The sequence below is a fragment of the Gracilinanus agilis genome, chromosome 2, assembly GCF_016433145.1.
Source record: "Gracilinanus agilis isolate LMUSP501 chromosome 2, AgileGrace, whole genome shotgun sequence".
Classification (NCBI taxonomy): Eukaryota; Metazoa; Chordata; class Mammalia; order Didelphimorphia; family Didelphidae; genus Gracilinanus; species Gracilinanus agilis.
The window spans coordinates 85,082,199-85,101,676 of record NC_058131.1 but is presented as its reverse complement, the minus strand read 5'-3'; the positions used below and the strand labels follow the sequence as shown (position 1 = coordinate 85,101,676).

At 37.3% G+C, this 19,478-nt stretch overlaps 1 protein-coding gene across 2 annotated transcripts in view; it reads left to right on the top strand.

The window, feature by feature from the left end:
* The window catches only part of MAP4K3 (mitogen-activated protein kinase kinase kinase kinase 3), a 206,858-nt gene that overhangs the window by 44,270 nt on the left and 143,110 nt on the right, over positions 1–19,478 (top strand). The gene's annotated exons all lie outside the window — the stretch shown is intronic.

The following is a 19,478-nucleotide window of genomic DNA, read 5'->3' as shown; positions in this document are numbered from 1 at the left end:
GGTACTGTGCTAAATGCTGGAGACTTAAGAAAGGTAAAAACAATTCTTACTCTCAAGGAACTAAAAATCTAATGGAGGAGAAATGCAGATAACCAGGTACAACCAAGATATGTACAAGATAAATAGGAGATATCTCTGAGACAAGACAGTAACATTAAGAAAAATCAGGAAAGGCTTTTTGCAAAAGGTGAGATTTTTAAATGAAATGTAGAGGAAGTCAGAGAAGCCAGGAGGTCAAAAGAAAGGAAGGAGTGAATTCCAGGTATGGAAGTCAGCTAATTAAAATGTTTGGAGTTAGGAGATGGAATATTAGGTATGAAGTTCACAAGGAGGTCTGATGTTACTAGATCTCAGAATATATGGGGTGGGGGGGAGACGGTAAAATGTAAGAAGCCTGGAAGAAGAGTCAGTCCCCTAGCACAGTGGATAAAGAGCCGGCCCTGGGGGCTAGAGGTAGGGAGGTACGTTCAAATCTGTTCTTAAGATACTTCCTAGTTGTGTGACCTGGGGCAAGTCACTTAACCCCAATTGCCTTGCCCTTGCTTCCCTTCTGCCATAGAATCTAGATTCTAAGATGGTAAAATTTGAAATAAAATTATAAAAAGTTGGCAAGAGAGAAGAGGTCCAGTTTATAAAGGGCTTTAAATGCCAAACAGATTTTATACTTGTTCCTTTGGATGATTGGGAAACATTGATGTTTTTTTAATGAAGGGAGACATGATCAAACCTGCATTTTAGGAAACTCTCAATATCTCAGTGAAGGATGGACTAAAGCTGGGAAGAATTTTAGGCAGGGAGCCTAACCAGTGTTGAAGGCCTAGACCTAGGTGATATCAGTGTCAGAAGAGAGAAGAGGGCGGAGGTGAGAGATGCTCTGAAAGCAGAGTCAAGAATACTGGCAGATTGTTTAAAAGTAAAGTTGAGGATAACACTAGGGTTGTGATCCTGGACAAGGGAGGGTGATGGTGCCCTCAGCAACAATAGGAAAATTAGAAACTTATGAATTTTCAAATGGGATATTACAAACTGTAGCTTAAAGAAAGAAATGATATTTAAAGTTAAGTTCTGCTGAAAGGAATGATGAACTGAAGGAATTGCATGTGAACTTGAACGAACTCCAGGAATTGATGCAGAGAGAAAGGAGCAGAACCAGGAGAACATTGTACACAGAGACTGATACAACTGTGGCACAATCAAATATAATAGACTTCTCTACTAGCAGTGATCCAAGCCAGTTCTGAGGGACATATGAGAAAGAACGCTATCCACATCCAGAGAAAGAACCGTGGGAGTAGAAACACAGAAGAAAAACAACTGCTTGATCACATGGTGGGAAGGAGATATGATTAGGGCTTGGGTGTTAAAAGATCACTACTGCAAATATTAATAACATGGAAATAGATTTTGAACAATGATACATATATAACCCAGTGGAATTACTTGTCAGCTCTGGGAAGGGGGAGGGAAGAGGGAATCAGGGAATCATGACTCATGTAACCATGGAAAAATCTAAATTTTAAAAAAGGGAAAGAGCTCTCCAAACAAAAAAATTTTTAAAAAGTAGAGCTAAATTTATTTTATGTTCTGTGAAGTAAATGTTTTTTTGAACTATCAAAATGAGAAAACAATAAATGTTATACAATGACATGTCATTGGACAAATAGGTGATTAGAACACTGAACTTGGAATCAGGAAGGTTTTTCATGAGTTCAGATCCAACTTCAGATACTTACTAGCTGCATCAACCTTCCTCATCTGTAAAATGAGCAGCAGAAGGAAATGGCAAGCCACTCTAGTATCTTTACCAAAAAAAAAGTCCAAATAGGGTCACAGAGTTGGACACAACTGAAACAACTGAACCACACCAACAAAAAAAAAACACAGATCTTAAATGCTATGTAAACATTAGTGTTCAGAACTAATAGAGTGATTTTTTATTCTAATTAATGAAAAATAAAATTATGGTGCGCTGATGTGGTTGAAAAAACAATTTATAGATCATAGACTTAAATAAATATAGAAGAGACCGTAAAAGTCATCTAGTTTAACCTTTTCTGTCCCTTTCCCCTATTTTACAGATAAGAAAACAAGTATAAATAGGCAATTGGATCATAGGATCATAGATCTTACACTTCCTGCTGTTGTCTCACAGCCAGTGTCCTCAGGTGAGGTCACTGCACGATACTGTTGTGTGCCTTCCACCTCCTGTTGGGCACACTGTGTTCCAAGGAAAGGTTGTTAGGAGTTGGTCCAGGCTTCTTCCACCTGCCCCATAGCAACATCTACCTCCTCCTGCCTACCCATTCTCTTAGCTGGGATGTGGAGAACCTTCGGTACAAAGAAAAGCAACTGTTCTTTTGACTTTAAGCCTCCCATCTCTTACTTTACCTGTATTTTTTATTTTTAATTTATTTTTATTATTTTAATTTAAATATTTTTCATGTTTACATGATTAATTTTTCCCCCCTCCCCTTTCACCTCCCCACTCCTGGATCCAATAAACACTTCCACTTGGTTATACACATATTATCACATACCTATTTCCATACTTTTTTTTTGCAATAGGGCAATCTTTTAAAACCAAAACCCCCAATCATATATTCATATAAACAGATGATGCATCATTTGTTTTTCTTCTGTGTTTCTACTCCCACAGTTCTTTCTCTTGATGTGGAAAACATTCTTATAAGTCCTTTGGAATTGTCTTGTAATAGCAAAGTCTGTTACATTAAATTGCTCCACTTTCAGTGTTTCACTTTCTGTGTATAATGTTCTCTTGGTTCTGCTCATTTCACTCTGATTTAGTTCCTGGAAGTTCTTCCATGTACCTGTCTTTTGAGGGTAGAGGAATGGCACCCTCCAAACAGTATACTGAACCTTCATATTCAAGAATTCTGAAACACCCTTATGTGAGCATAATCTGTTTGCTTTTCACCTCTCCCTTTGTTTTTTCTTACAAATCCCTGTTCTTTGTCCAGACTGTGACCTCCAGCCTCTTGACCTCTCAGTTCTCTCCAAGGCCGTCTTCTCCACATTAGGCCACTCTTTTCCTCTTCTCTCCATCTTGACCTCCTGTGAACCACTTCAACTTTATTCTCTTCTATTGAATCTCTCTTCCACTCATCATATTGCCAATTATACATATTGTTGCCATATCTCAATCTTGGCACTCTCACCATTCATCACCGTTATCACCTTCATTCCTACCCCTGTGATCATATCAAAGGTGAGAAAATTATGTAATTGTTCTGACTGGGTGACTACAGATTTATGTTACATGACTTCAACTGGTTCCTCCCTTGAACTCACTAACCCACTCTTCACAGAAGCAAGCTCTTCCAAACCTTTTCATCCTTCCTAAGTTTTTCCAAGTGATATCATTCTCTGTGAATTCTTTTCTCTCCTTTTCCTCATCTATCAAACTTAGGTGCCTTCTGCCACTTTCTTCTCCTTCACCCCTCTCTCACATGATGAAGTGACCTTTCTTTACCAAGGCTATTCTCTCTATTTATTCATTCCATCTCATTTCCTCTTATAGATTGTCCCCTCTGTCATCTTTAACTCTTTGACTTATCAATCTTTCTTCACAGGCTCATTTCCTACTTCCTACATACATGCTCATGTCTCCATTATACTGAAAACCCCCTCACTTGATTCTTCTGACCTCACTAACTACTGTCTTATGTCTCTTTTGCTCTTTGTAGCTAACCCCCTCAAAAAGTCTGTCTACAGCAGGTATCATCACTTTCTCTCCCTTCACTTCCTTATGGTCCGACTTCTTGCATCATCCCACCAAAAATACTCGCTCCAGAGTTATAATTATCTTAGTTGCTAAATCTAGTGACCTTTTTTTGTTTAAATTGTATCTGACTCTTTATGACCCCATTTGGGTTTTTTTGGCAAAGATAATAATAGTTTGCCATTTCCTTCTTCAGCTCTTTTTAAAGATGAAGAAACTGAGGCAAACAGGATTAAGTGACTTGCCCCAGGGCACAGAACTAGTGTCTGAGACTGGATTTGATCTCAAGTCTTCCTGATTCCTGGCCAGTAAAAGTAGAGGAGCTAAAATTCAAGCCCTTGCCCTTTCATAATAAAACCAGTACTCATGCCACAACACCACACCCCTTAAACTGCTCAATAGTATTCTCTTAATGGAAGGTTCAAATCATTGTTTTCTGAGTTAGGTACTTAAAGCTGAGATTGTTGAATCTATTATATTGATAAATTCAAATTTCTGTGAAAATTATAAAGTATAAAATATAAAGCTATCGAATCTCAAAGCAAGAAAGGACTCTAGATTTTATGTAGTTCAGCATTCCTTAACTTTTTTTGTGTTCTGCACCCCATTTGGCAGACTCCTGAAGCCTATGAACTCTTCAGAATAAATTTTTAAAAGGAATAAAATAATTATTCATAGGATTACAGAAGAAACCAATTGTATTGCTATACAATTATCAGAATATTAGAAGAACAAAATCAGAGACTTTATATGGGTCTGTGGATCCCAAGTTAAGAATTCTTGATCTGTTCTAATACCTACATTTTATGTTAAAGTTACTGAGACCCCCACAAAGGTAAGTTTCTTATGAACAGAGATTTTTGTTTTTTAAAATTTCTATCCTCATTGCATAGCAATGTCTGGAATTATAGTAGGTGCTTAATAGATGCTTGTTAAGGATTAATACTAGTTTATTCCCATGACCTCTTCCCCTTTGCCCCACTCCTGCTTACCTGTCTTAATCCAAATTCTATGTTTGTTTAAATTGCTAATTTTATTTCATTATCTCTTTATGACCCTAGGAAAGTCACTTAACTTCTGTTTACCTCAGTTTCCTCAATTGTAAAAAATGGGAATAATTATAGCACCCACCTTCTTGCAGAGTTTTTGTAAGTATCAACAAGATGTTATTTATAAAAAGCTCTTATGAATACAGTGTCTGGCACATAGTGCTATATAAATACTTATTGCCTTTCCTTCCACTTCTTTCCCCTTTCTCCTTTCCTCATACATTGGTTTAAATCTTTCCTTCTCTTCCACTCTTTTATTTTAGTTTCCATAGAATCCCTGTATCTAGAGAGGATATTTTCCAAGAACTACTGTGGATGACTGAAACTATAAGTATAAATGAATACCTGCTGAGCCTCATATATATATATATATATATGTATATATATATATATATATATATATNACAGACCCTTCACCCTACTGGGAAGGGCAATAGATCTGGAGGAGTGACCTCTCAACTCTACTAATCGCTGTCCGGAGGACCTGATGGGAAGGCTCATTTTGAAGATAACCTCCCCAGGAACAAATGCTGGCCCAGTTTGCATTTCTAACACATTGAGGCTTAGAACCACAAATTAGAATGTTTGAGCCAGAAGGATTCTAGGAACATAGAATATAAGTATCAGAGGTGGAAGGAAACGGGAGACTTTCATTTTATGGGGAAATTACGTTCTAGGGAGTTCAGGGCATTCCACAGCTTTGAGTTAAAACTTCTTTCTATCCCACCCACCTACCGCTACTAATTCTGCTTTCCTAAGACAAAACTAGTTTGGAGGTAGGGGGGCAAAATGTGTGTGGGGGCTTCTAACGCAGCCACCACAAAGATTCTTGGTTTCAAGTCAAGTCAGGAACCATTTAATAAATGCCACCTATATGCCCATGTAGTTTCATTTGTAGTCACAAATTCCTAGGGGGCTTGGGCTTTTCCCCTACCCTAGTGGGGCTGGCAGCCCCTTTAGTGAAGAAGCGGATGAAATCCTCCTTGTCCCTCACTCTAACCTTGAAAAGGTCCTCAGACTCTCAGAAATTGGTTATCTTAATGACTCTTCCTTTTCTTTTTGCCCCTCTCCCTGGGTAATATGGCACAGGGCCAGACATACATAGAATTTATTCAAGAAATACATATCAATTGAAATGAAACTAAACTCGGGGGAGGTCGCTATCTCTAGAAGCTTTCACTAGAAATGCTTCTAGGTTATCTAGTTTGGGGAAGGAAGATGACCATTTCCATTTGCATTTAATAAATTCCAAAAACTGCTCAGACATCCTTTCTTCTTGTAACTTTTCCCTGATAGCCCCAGTCAAAGCTTAGCTGCCTTTCCCCCAATCTGAATCTTTATTCTTTCCTGATAACTTTCTTTTCTTTTTTATGACTATTTTTATTTTTTCAGTTACATGTAGAAACAATGTTTGACAATTGTTTTCTAACATTTTAGTAATCAGATTTTCTTCCTCCTTATTCTTCTCCACCCTCCCTGAAATATAAATAGTCTGATATAGGTTATACCCATCCTTTCATGCAATACATATTTCCATATTGCTCCTTCCTGATAGAAGACATATATCATACATATAATTTTTAAAATCTCATGAAAGAAATAAAGTGGCATGCTTTGATCTGCAGTTAGACTCCAACAATTCCTTCTTTGGCTGTGGGTAGCATTTTTTTTTCATCATGAGTCCTTTGTGTTTATCTTGAATTAGTCTGCTGATAATGTCCTTCTTAGTTGATCATTGTATAATATTTCCATTGCATTATTCTCTTGGTTCTGCTCTCTTCACTTTGCATTAGTTCATCTTAATCTTTCCAGGTTTTTCTGAACTCATCCTGTTTGTAGTTTTCTTATGGCACAATAGTATTCCAAAATACAACCTTATACTCCAACTTGTTCATCCATTCTCCAAGTGATGGATAACCCCATAGTTTTCCAGTTCTTTGCCAAAAAGAGCTGCTAAAAACATTTTGGTACAAAGAGGTACTTTTCCCTTAACTTTGATCTTTTAGGAATATGGATCCAGAAGTGGTACCATTGGATCAAAGGGAAATGCATAGTTTCATGGTCCTTTGAGCTTGGTTTCATATTGCTCTCCAGAATGGTTGTATCAGTTCATAGTTCCACCAACAGTATGTCAGTGTCCAATTTTTTTCACATCCCTTCCAACATTTCCTGATGACTTTCTTACACATTTATCTCATCCTACTTTGCATCTGAGTTTTCTATATAGGTTTGATCTCCCGGACTAAACTGTGAGCTCAGTGAGAATAGAGGCTATGCCCCACTCCTGTATGTGACCCAGATAGGAGGAGGAGTATTTGTTGTTGTTCAGTCGTTTCAGTTATGTCCAGTGCGTGGTGACCTTATTTGGGGTTTTCTTGGCAAAGATATTGGAGTGATTTCCTTCTCCAGCTTATTTTACAGATGAGATACCAAGGCAAACAAGGTTAAGTGACATGCTTAGGCTCATGCAGCTAGTAAATGTCTAAATCCAGATTTGAACTCAAGTCTTCCTGACTCTAAGCCTAGTTAGTTAGGGAGGTATCTACTCTAGGCATGTGAAACTTCCCCTGGCAGAGTGGGCAGGTGAAAACAATTTGTTCCAATTGTCATGAAGGTAGCTGAAACAGGTGATGTGGAGCACTTGGAGTTTGGTCAAACCTCAACAATGTCATGGTCATCCACTACATCTCAGGCTATCACCAATAGTCCTCACTTTTGTCTGGCCACTGGACTGGGATGACTTTGGAAGAAAGAGTGAGGCTGATGTCTTTGTAGAACTCTGCCTCATTTTAATCCAATTCATACACGTCAAGATATCACCCCATGATGCCACTGTTCCTCTTAGAAAAGGAAGGACCAACAATGTTAACCATCTGGAATGGGTCACATCTTTAAAAAATTACTATACTGGGTTGGTTTCTTGTTCTTTCAGGTAGTGTCTGGTGGGTGAGTAAAGGTCCTGTTCATCCAAAAAATAGGTTCAACTACCCAAGTTGTGTGTGTGGGAAAAGACTTCTCTCCCTTTTCTAGGCCTTGTGGTCCCAAGAAATGGGCTTGGGTTATGAGGCAATTGATTTGTCCTTTTTAGGTGTTCATGATGCCAGGAATTGAGCCAAAAGGTCTGGGGACTTGGCACTAGGTAGAACCATAAGGACTGAGTTAATCAGTGACCCTAATCCCTCTCTCCAGCTCTTTCCAGAGACTGAGGTCATGTAAGAGGGCAGATTGGGCAGCTAGGTGGCACAGCAGATAGAGTGTCAGCCCTATGGAGTCAGGAAGACTCATCTTCCAGAGGTCACATCCATCCTCAGACACTTTCTAGCTGTGTGACCCTGGACAAATCATTTAACCCTGTTTACCTCAGTTCCCCATCTGTAAAATGAGCTAGAGAAGGAAGTGGGAAACCTCCCGAATATCTTTGCCAAGAAAATTCCAAATGGGATCATGAAGAGTCAGACGGGACTGAACAAGAGGGCAGATTATGCCTCCAAGGTGTTGGGAGGGGAGCAATGTTTCTATGTTTGTTCTTGCTATACCTTTGAAGTAAACATTCCTTTGTTAAGGAATTGTTTAATTCCAACTGTTCAGTGTTTAAATAGATCTGGGGCACAGGGGGATGCTGGAGTACAGGAGGAAATACAATTGGTGGAGGCTCAAGCCAATGGCAAGGACACTTCAACCCTCCTTAAGGGTATCAGAAACCCCAGGGGGAAGGAGGGGGGAAATGTAACTAACACACATGGCCTTTAGGCTGTGTGGCCAAGGGTGGTCACTGTTACATCTGCATTGATGCATCTCTGCCACTCACTGTGTGATCTTGAGTAAGTTATTTAAATTCTTTGGGCCTCCAGTTTGCTCATTTGTAAAATGAAGGGTTGGATTAGATGATTTTAGGTTCCTTTCTAGCTTTAAAACTATGATCCCATGATATTATCATCATGTTACTCAACTAAAAAAGATCTTTTGTGGTGCCTTATTGTCTACTGTGATGTCAGCCTCTTCTCCCTACCATTCAAGGCCCTCTGCAAGCTGTTGCTATCCTGCATTTCCAGTTTTGTCTCCTATTACTGCTCTGGCCACCTGCTATATGCACCAGTCTCCTTTCTTCTACCTCCATGACTCTGCTTATCCTGTTCCCTATGTTTGATATATCTCATCACTATTTAGTAATTTCAGGAGTATCCAATCCTTCCTGACCCCATTTGGAGTTTTCTTGGCAAAGCTACCGGAGAGGTAGCCTTCTCCAACTCATTTTATAGATGAGGAAACTGAGGCAAAGCAGGTTAAGTGACTTGCCTAGGGTCACCGAGCTAGTAAATGTCTGAAGTCACATTGAACTTAGGTCTTCCTGATCCCAGGCCAGGTGTTCCATCAACTGTACCATTTACCTGCAGGTGCATATCTCAACTACTTCTATTTACTTATTAAATTTCTACTGATTCTTAAAGCTTATCCTAAATATCTGCATTCTTTATGAAGCCCTCTCTGACCCAGCAACTACCACAGGTACTTTATAAAACTTATGGAATTCAATTGAATTCTGGAAAAAGCCCTTTTTCAGACCACACACAGCACTTTCCACTTTCCTAATGCATGCATTCTCATGAAATATTTTATAATCTAGTTGTCTGTTTGTACTGCCTCCTACAAAGTTCTGTGGTGCCTAGCACAGTGGTCTTCACCCTGTGGGGGCTTAATAAATGTTTATTGAATTGAATTACTATGAAATGTTTTTTTAAATAGTTTTCCTGCTAGAAAGTAGGAGGTTCTGTCTGCTACACATAAAAAATTTCAAAAGATTCTGAAACAAAACAAAACAGAAAAACCAGCAGCAGCTCCAGAACTTTTCCTGCTGTCTGCACTGAGGAAGAATTGGGCATTTTGCCAAACTAGCATTATCTTCTTTGAGTGTCTGATCTGTATGGTCCAGGGAAAAGTGTTATGGATTTGAGAGTCAGAGGACCTAGATTCCTATTCCTAGCTCTACTTCTCACCTTGTAGGGCCTTCATCAAATAGTTCAATCTCTGAGCCTCAGTTTCCTCATCAATAGGATGAGGGAGTTGGAGTAGATGGTTTCTAAGGTCCCTTTTAAAATCTATGATCCAATGATCTCCTAGGTCCCCTGATACTGTGAATTTTTGGATAGAGTAAAGATGTCCCCACATGTTGTCTCTGGAATGATCAGGAAAGTTGATTGAATGCCAAAAAATCTTACTCATAAACTAGAAATATTTGTTTCTTTAATTTTAAATTTATTTCTTCATTTGTCTGTTAACTTTAAAATTCCCAGGTAACTTTCTCCCTTCCTTTTCTCCTCTCTGCATTGGAAAAGATATCATTTGACAAAAAGATATCAATATATATATGTATATATATATATATATATATATAACTATTCTACTTAAACTTGCAGACCTTTGATTGATCTGCAAATGTTTGGAAGAATCAAAAAGGTATCACCAAAACAAATACTTTTTATTATAGGTATAAAACTTTTAGGGGATAAACTATTTTGAAATGAGTTCTCTGAAATGATGATAAAAGTCTTTAATACAGTATGCTAAGGTTGTTTTTTTTAATCATCATACTTTCAAAGTCATCAGAACTTAATTTGCAATAACTAAGAAAACTAGGAGAAAAGACATATGGCTCACTCAGCTGTTGTAGATAGAGCATTAGAATTGGAATCAGGAAGATCCAAGTGCAAATCCAGACTCAGAGACTTATTCACTATGACATGGGTGAATTACCTAACTTCTGCCTGCCTCAGTTTCCTCATCTGCAAAATAGCATTATAATAGTACCTATTTCCACAGATATTATGAGGATCAAATGAGATATTTGTAAAACTTTGTAAACTTTAAAACACCATATTATTATGTTAATGTTTTGTTATTGAATCATAGATACCACCTCATCATTTCATTGAACAATAATTTATAATAAAACATGTTAGGTCCTTGAATTAACTGTGCATAGTGTATTATGATAGCCAAAGAGTTGTAGATGATTGAGTACATAAAGAATTTGAGTAATTGTCATTTGGTACCTATATATGATGTTATTGTAGAGATCCATCAACATTTCCTCATATTCACTCTCAGTATGCAGTTTTCCATGTTCTCTTTCCAGTTTACAAAACCTTAATTCTTATCCACTCATTTTCAATAGGAAAAAATGGACTAAATCTCATAAAAATACAATGTTCTGTTCTCATCCTTGTTTATGTAATATTGTGCCACTTAGGTTATCTACTGAATTATGGCTTAATTCGTTTAGTTTGCCACTATATTTTATACAAAAATTCTGTATAAAAGGCTATTTAAACCATTAGCACTTGAATCTACCCTTTAAAAACTCTTTTTCTTGTCCCTTTGTCCTCACCTCCTCCTCTTAAATAACCCTAAGGCAGGAGCTTTTCTTTGGTTATGCCTTACTGCCACACTTCCTTTAGAGATGACTGAGAATTAAAAAGGATTGGCTTGCTCAACTATATGATAGCATCATTAACTTAAAAAACATGAAATTGCTTACTCTTTGCAGTACATTAGCAATAGGTTCTGGGCTAGATAAGACAAAATCTGACAAAACTGCTCTCTCAGAGCTTATAGTCTAATATTTTCTTCTCTGTTTCTTAGTTGCCCTTCCTTTCCGTTCCCTTCCTTTGTAAAGAGGAAATTAAAAAGACTCCCAAGAACCAAAGATTACATCTGATATTCTTTGAGTTTGATTGCTTCTCCAACCAGAAGAAAAGGAATATTCTGATAAATCAGTGATGAAAAGGGCCATTGAACCATATGAAAGTCAATATTGACAGCCTTGGAAGTGGTGGGTGGAGGTTTGTGAAAAAGGGGAGACCAAAGCAAAACAGAGGTAAAAACAATGGATACCAGAAGGTATAGTTAGAAATAGAAATGCAAAGGAATTTAGGGAACAGTAAACATGAGCACCTGGTGATTCTAAATGAGTAGAGCTTTCTACCTGTATTATAGTGACTGAGTTCAACAACAGTGTGTTGAACTTCAGAGGAAGTTCAGAGGCCTGTTCAGACCCAGACCCAAGTAAGCTCAAACAAGAGAGGTAGCAATATTAGATTTTTGTCCTGGATCTTTAGGAGCACAAAAGTCTTGCAATTTTCCATGCCTAAGCCATCCCTAAGATTCTGGAATGTGACACTCAGTATCCCAAGAAACCAGCAACAGGAACAGCTCAGATATTGTTGTCTTAGGCAGTATGCCTAAGAAAAATTCCATAATCAAGAAGCGGATTGGAAGAATAAGCAAACAAAAAAAGGAATTCTACCATAAAATACTGTTGAGGTGTGATGAACACTAAATACACAAGTAGTCTTGAAAAGACAAAAAAGGTTTTTAAAAATTAAATAAGGTCACTAGAGGAAAAAAATTGGAAATAAATGAGAGCTGTGGAAAAAAGAATTGGAAATAGAATTGATTGGCACTTTATATTTAAAACCTACCCAAGTAACAAAGCCCCTGAGAATTAGAATGAAACAAGTAGAAGCTCTATTAACTGCATAAGAAAATAAGAACTATTAAAACAAAAGTCAAAAGACTCGGAGAAAATAAACTGTAAGACATGACATTGTAAAAACAACTGCCTTGGAAAGAGATTGAATAAAAAAACTTTTAAGAATCATTGGACTACCTCAGCACCACAGTCATAAAAAGAGCCTAGACACCTTATTTCAAGAAATTTAGAAAACTGCTCTGATCTCTCAAAAACCAGGGGGAAAAGTGAAGATAGAAAAATTCATCAGTCACTTCACTAGGAAAAAGTTTTAAACTCCTAGGAACATTATTGCCAAAATTTAGGGCTTCCAGGTCAAAGGAAAAATTATGCAAGCAACCAGAAAGAAAGAAATTCAAGTACTGATGAGCCACATGATTTAGTAGCTATCACCATGAAGGACTGGAAAGCTTACCAGAAGGCAAAGGATATATAATTTATAACCAAGAGTAATCTACCCAGCAAAACTGATTATAATCTTCCAGGGGTAAAAATGGATTGTTAATGAAATAGAGGATTTCTAACATTTTTGATGGAAAGATCAAAACTGTGTAGAAACTTTGAACTACAAACATAGGACTCAAGAGAAATAGAAAAAGGTAAACAAATATATTCATAAAGAAATGAATAAGAAAAATTGTTTATATTCTAATATGAGGGACCCTATCATTAGGAGTAATATCTTACAACTACCAAGTGCCTGAGATTAGATTTGAACTCAGGAAGATAAGCTTTCCCAATTTTTCAGGCCCACTGCTCCCTCCACTGTGCTACCTAGCTACTGGTTTTTTTGGCTAATGGAAAGGAAATAAAGTATAATTTAAAACAATAAGGATACTTTACTTGATATTTCGGTAGATCTTTGAACTTGTATATGTCTCTGACTATAGATTGTTCAGCACTGTAAATTTTAAAGGCTAAAGAAAGTTATACTACTTTTGATAATTTAAATATAAATTTTAGGAGAAAAGGAATGGCTGGCAGAAACCATACACACATCTTAACTTAGTATGCACTAACTTAAATCTATGGAGATTCTGGTAGCTTTTATCTACAAACTACCATGACACTTTCCTTCCTCCATTCATTGGTTAGCTTGTAGCCTCTAATTCCTCCCCAAATTTTACCCCTTACTAGGGACTTTAGTTAATACTCCCTCAAACTCCCTAACTTCCCAGTTCTACACTTTACTTTTTTCCTGTGACTTACTCCTTTATTCTACCTTAGCTATGCAAAAATGTTCAGACCCTTGATTTTACTATGACCCACACATATTGTGCTTCTGTGTTTATGACCTTTAAATTTCCTTTATCTGATCATAATATGCTGTCATTCTTTCTGCATTAGACTGACTCTTCCTATACGTATTCTTATTCTTTACTATGATCTACCATCTCTTTGCCCTTCAGTTCTTTCCCAGAACATTGCCCCTAGAGTGCTTGTATTCTCCTCCCTCCTCCATTTTTACCCTTTGGTGAACAAGTTCCACCCAATACTAATTTTTATACTAGTAGTTCTCAGAAGTGTGGGGTTGAGGACTCCTGAGACTTTCTTACAGGAGTCTAGAGGGTAAAGATTTGTAATGATACCATGCTTCAACTTCTAATATGATATTGATAGATATTACCCACATAAATAAAAGATCTTTGGAGGGCCTTCAATAATTTAGAACATAAAGGATCCTAAGACCAAAAAATTTGAAAACTGCTGTTAGATATTCAAATCTCCTTTCCCCCATTTCCTCTTTTTCTTTGGTAAGCTCCAACAAGCTTATTCTCATATAGTGAATGGAATTTAACAAAAGGATAAACTGAGGCAATTCTCTGAGGTAGGTAACATTTATTAGCAGGGGCATGCTGTCTCTAAACAAATGGGTCAGTGGTTTGCCTCCATTTTTGTGAGAGATCTTGATTAGAACAGAATAAATGACATAAGCAGTGAGGGCAACATGATTGGTTACAGAACTGAAGGCACTGTGGAAGTTTGGTAATTGGGGCTTGCAACAATTCCCTTTCTTCTGTCATGAGACTCAGAAGTGCTTATTTTCTAAGACTAGGTATAAGATAGTTGGTTAGACACTTGGAAAGCAAACCAGACATCATTGAAGGATAGCATAAAAATATTAAGCCCAATTCCCTAGAGTTCATATGCATTCCCCAAGGTCGGTTAAATTCCATGAGGTGAGCATAGGCCAATGATTAGCAGCAGAGCTGAATTTTTAAACTTAACACACTACAGGCCAGCTGAATCTGAACCAAATTTAGAAACAAAGAGTCGTGATGTGAGCAATTACAGAACAAAAGTAGTTATAGGACAAGATCGATTACAGGACAAATTACTTGTAAAAGAATCAAAAAGAAAATGATACAGAATTTATCTTAATCTTCTCACCATTTGCTCACTCAGCCTTGTTCTATTCCTCTCTCCTACTGAATGGAGCTTGAGAATATCATGAAGCCATGCTGATTAGGTCCACTACAAATTTATTTATATTACATATTTTGATATGGGCCCTCACAGTTGCAAGACAGTCCTTTTACCCCCCTCCCTCCACCCCAAATAAATTTTATCCCCACTGCAATAGCTATTCTGTGGCATCTCTTGTGCCCAACCTCTCAGTTGAGAACCTTGCCTCATATTTCACTGAAAAAAAATGAGATCATTGCTAAATGCTCTTATTCATTTCACATCATTTGGATATCTTCTCTCTCACCCCTGTATACAAGAAGAAATTGCTCTTCTCCTTACCAAGATAAACTGTCTATGTGCACAAGTGATCCCACTTCATCTTCTCCAATAAATTGCCTTCTCCATTATCCTTATTCTACTAACATCAGTGTCTCCCTTTATCTGGCGGCTTCCTTGATGTCTACAAACTTGCCTATGTCTTCCTCCAGCTTTAAAAACCCTCAGTTTATCTGACTCTCCTCTCAGGTACCAGAGATATCCTCTCCTTCCTGGCTCAACTTCTTGGGAAAACTTTCTCCAAGGGATGTCCCTTTTTCTGTTACCAGTGATCCTTTAATTGTCAAATATAAGACCTTTTCACAGTCTTTATTCTTTGTGACCTCTCTAGAGCCTTTGACTTTGTCGATCGTACTCTTCCAGATAGTTACTCCTCTTTAGGTTTTCTTAACATTGTTCTCCCATGATTCTTCTGCCTATCTGATCTCTCCTTTGTCTTTGCTAAATTTTAATTCAGGTCATGTCTACTAACCATAATATATCATCACCCTGTATTGTTATTTACTTTTCTTGTCTTTCTTTTGGGATCTTTCAGATTCCTCATCTGCAGAATGAGGGAATGCCATTAGATATCTAAGGTTCTTTCCACTGTTTACTTCCTTTTATAATCGTTGTAAATTCCTAGAGGATAGAGAATTTATTTATTTATTTATTTTTTAGACCTTACCAATGCAGAAGAGTGTTAAGGGCTAGGCAGTGAGGGTTGTGACTTGCCCAGGATCACATAGGTAGGAGAGAATTTCTTTTACCATGTCTATTCCAGTGAACTTTTTTTTTTTTAAACCCTTAACTTCAGTGTATTGTCTCATAGGTGGAAGAGTGGTAAGGGTGGGCAATGGGGGTCAAGTGACTTGCCCAGGGTCACACAGCTGGGAAGTGGCTGAGGCCGGATTTGAACCTAGGACCTCCTGTCTCTAGGCCTGACTCTCAATCCACTGAGCTACCCAGCTGCCCCTATTCCAGTGAACTTTTGTCTCTCCACAGAGAAATGTGACTGGAAAAGTTGGGTGAGTCTTGTGGTTAGAGAGAATTCTTAGGCAACCTGTGTGCTTATTTGGTATTCATGTAATATCAAGAAATCTGGTAGACTTGAAGCATGTTTCATACACCTTCTGGGAGAATTCATACAGGAGGAGTCCCACAGGGAAGAGAATTATCTACATTGATGGAAAGTTAAAATTTTCCATCTGTGGGGTCAACAAATATTGTTTCCAGTATGAAATCAACTCAGGAGATAATAACCCCAATTTGTATGGCTTCCAAAGAAGATGACCAGATTAAAAATCCTGAAGCAGCCCTGGAGCTATCTGCCTTTGGGAGATCATCTAAACCAGTAACAGTGCCCTCCTCACCCCCCCCCCCCCAGTCCAAGTGCCCTGGGCTACCACCTGCTTACCCCCTCCCTTACCCCACACAGGGGTGGGAGAAAGCACTCCCATTGGGCTGTTGGGCAGAGGGAGGGGTGATGTGAACAATATCATCAGACACAGTGGAGAAGGCGAGGGGAGCAGCTCCGCCCCACTCCCTCTGCCTTTCTTGTAATGAACTCTGGGGTTTGGGGGTGGGGAGGGAGAGTGGCCAAATGCCCACAGAGGGCTCTGTGTGCCATATCTGGTATCCGTGCCATAGGTTCATCATCACTGATCTAAACTAAGGCCAGACCTGAATCTCCAGGCTCTCACCAGACTCACTCAAATATATCACATCATATCATTTTTTGAAATCTAATAAATGTGTACAGTTGTTGTATACTGGTTATGTATGCACTATTCCTTCTCCTAAGAATGATATAAAGTGGGATAGAAATAATTTATTCCCTTTTTATCTCTCTTCCTATCTTAGAAATAGATTAATGGGATTAGGTAATGAGAGATTTGGAAAGATGGAACCATCATCTTATGGACTTTACCTTTTGCCTAGTTATTTAGAAGACAATCAACCCCAAATTTTAGTTTGTTTTACTTGTAAGGCATTGCTAGGACCCTACAGATGTTTAGTTCTCTACAAAGCAATATTTTATAGTTATGTGCCATATGCCTAGTTTGCATTTTTAAGAATAATTATGAAGCTCCATGAGAGAATAATTCAACTTCAGAATTTTAAATTATATTATTTGTATTATTTCTCTTTATGAATCTTTGACTACTGAGTCAATTCAGAGTCTTGTAGAATATAATTTTTAGACAAAACACCAAAGTTTCTAGTCATAATGATGAATATGATAATAATGATTAAAAATAAATTTTTATGGTTAAGATTCAGAAGTTGAAGTTTACTTGTTGACTTGTTTATTCAAAAATGAAGCTATACATATCAGAGTTTTCTTATAAAACATATTGAAGAATAGTTTGAAACATTTTTCTTAGTGATTAGCTAATGTCCTGCCAGCTAAGTCATATGCCAGAAAATATTTCAGAGTTGAAAAGGCAAAAAAAAAAAAATTTTTTTTTAGTTGAATGCTTTTTAGTTGATGCTAAAGAATTGATTTTTTTGAAATTCACTCCTTTTGCGTTATACTAAAGGAAATTGAGGCTTACTGACAAATTTCAGACTGAAAGATCTTTTAAATAATTTTCTTTACAAGTAGGAGATGTGTTATGATAGAAATCTCACTACTTTAAAGCTTTGAACTCTAGTTTAAAATCCAAGGAGATTCTTATAATTTATAGAGCTAGAAGGCACCCCGGAAACCCTGTATTCTAACCCTCCTAATTTTGGAGATGAGAAAAATGCAGCCCAAGGAGGTTAAGAGACTTAACGAGGTCAAATAGACCATGAAATAGTAGACAGATTCTACTCTTTAGTGAGAATGAGACTTTGGGCAAGGCATATGGCTTCTTATAGTAATAGGCTTAGCCTAAAGGATAATTAGCTCTCTTTTAACTCTTAACATTTTGTGAGTCTGATAAACAGTCTGATAGACAGTGCCCCAGAGTTTGGAAGACCAAGACTGAGTTGCAGAGCATGTTTGGATCACATTCATAGAAGAAATTTCTCATTGGGAGCGTGCTATACATGAAATCGCATGTGCATTTAATAAAAATGCATATATTAAATATTGGTAAAGCAATTGTACCTGCTGACAACTTTATTTTACCTGTGATTGTTAAAGATCAGCTGATTTTATTAGCAAATCAACTATTGCTACAATACTGACAAAACCTATTTGGGACATGAGATTTTATATCATTTTTTTGTGACTAGCAAATTGTGCCCTCCTGTGGTCAGTTATGCTTCAGCTCTAAAACCTTGTATATAGAATCTTTCTTTTGGTAAACTATTACCTGCATATACTATTACCACTTGAATCAGCATCCCACCAAAAAAAAAAAATTGTGGCAAGATCTCTTTCCTTAAGAAGGGTTGAGTATAAAATCATGCTTTTTAAATTCTTTATTCAGATTTTAAACACATTTTTCTAGGGCAGAGTTTTTTAACCTGAGACCTATGTGTTCTTCCTGAACATGGGTCTAATGTCATTCAAATATTGAATAAATTCCACCAATTCCCTGTTGCCTTCAGGATCAAATATAAAAGCCTTTGGCTTGTAAAGCCCTTCATAATCTGGCCCCTTCCTACCCACCCAGACTTTTTATGAAGGAAGCCTTACTCATTTCTACATACTCAGGTCTAGTAACTGTGCCTTCCTTGCTTTTCTTCAAACAAGACACTCTATCTTCTGACTGAGAATTTTCACTAGTTATCTCCTGTGACTGAAGTCCATTCTTTTCTTTCCTCTGTTCTATCTTCTGACTTCTCTGGTTTCATTCATCTTCTACCAGAAGCCTTTTCTGGTCCCCTTCAATACTATTCTGTTGATTATCTCTAATTTATCATGTAAATATCTTGTTTATTCATAGTTCTTCACAGGTTGTGCCTCCATTAGGTTGTGAGTTCTCAAGAACAGGGATCAGTTTTTACCTTTTCTTGGTATTCTTAGTGTTTAACACAGTGCCTGGCAGACACATAGTATTTAATATATCTTTAAACTATCTTCTGAGGATACTTTGCTAGGTAGTTAGTTGCCAGATCACATATATTTAAAAGGTACAAAGTGTCTGTTCTGATTATTTGTCATACAATAGCTAGCTACTTCTAGGCTTTTTTTTCTTTTAAAAAATGATTTTTTTTTGTTTTTTACATCATAGTTATTTCCAGATATAATTCTTTCAACCTAACCTCCCTAGTGAATATTCCTTTGATAACAAAGATTAAGAGGAAAAAATAGTTGAGCAAAAAACCCTGAAATACTGACCAAATGCATATTCCACATCAATCCATCCACCTCTCAGTGAAGACAGGCAAGAGCATATTTTCAACTCTTTTCCAGGCTTACTCATTATAATTCCACAGCACTCAATTTCTTTTGTTGTAGTTGTGCTTTTCTATTTACTTTGACATGTATATGTTTTTCTCT